The sequence below is a fragment of the Coenobita brevimanus genome, chromosome 13 (genome assembly GCF_032717465.1).
Source record: "Coenobita brevimanus isolate Jiangsu-jjx chromosome 13, ASM3271746v2, whole genome shotgun sequence".
In the NCBI taxonomy this organism is placed as follows: domain Eukaryota; kingdom Metazoa; phylum Arthropoda; class Malacostraca; order Decapoda; family Coenobitidae; genus Coenobita; species Coenobita brevimanus.
This window is the reverse complement of record NC_136966.1, coordinates 27341151-27342208: the sequence shown is the minus strand read 5'-3', so window position 1 is coordinate 27342208 and position 1058 is coordinate 27341151.

Here is a 1058-nt window from a genome sequence, read left to right as displayed (position 1 = left end):
ATTAATTGAGTGGAAACTGGAATATACATCATCTACTTTTACTCTTATTTTCCTGTCACTAAGATATGAAGAAATCAAAGGAACAAAAGACGTTAGTCCATAGCAAGGGAGTTTGGACAGCAGGGAACGGTGGAATACTCTGTCAAAAGCTTTAGAAATGTCAAGAGCTACTACATGAGTTTCTCCATGTAGATCAATTGATTGATGGATGGTATGAGTTAGGAGACTAAGTATGTCAATGGTGGATCTTTCGTGGCGAAAACCATATTGTCTATCACTAATTAAGTTGTTGGATTCAAGATGTTTAACAGTGTGCTTATTAATTAAAGTTTCAAATACCTTACCAAGAGATGTGACAGCTATTGGTCGGTAATCAAAGGGGTCAGAGGAACTTCTTTTCTTTGGAATTGGGTGGATATTGGCTTCTTTCCATGAATTTGGGAATAAAGTAGTACGTATGCATCTATCTATCTATCTATCTATATACCTAGGCTGCTTCCCCCAAGGAAAGGGAGGTAGCCGAGACAGGACGACTCACTCTCCATTTAATCATAGTCTGAATCAATTTAGCTAGGACAGAGGCAAGTTCAGGGGAACACTTTTTCAAAACAATTGGTGGAATTCCATCTGGGCCTGGAGCTTTGTTGGTAGGTAAATTGTCTAGGATGGATTTTACATATCTTGTCTGTATTTTAAGTGGGTCAATTTCGGGAGAGTCGAGTTCTAGTACTGGGACATTCTGGCTTGTATCATCTATGGTAGAGTTTCTGGCAAATGTACTGGCAAAAAAATCCGCGCTCCCAAGCGGATCATTTGTAATGTTGCCATCTGAAGATTTTAGTGGGGGAATGGAAGATGACTTGTTAAAGTTATTATTGAATGAATTAAGAGTTGACCAGAATATTCTATTGTCTTTAGGGGTGTTAAGTAGTTTTGATGCTTGCTTTTCAAGAAAGTTTGATTAGCTAGATTTGATACAGCTTTTGCATGATTTCTAGCAATTTTAAATTGAGAGAGTGATTCAGATGTTTTTTATTTTAAGTAAGAGTTTTATACTA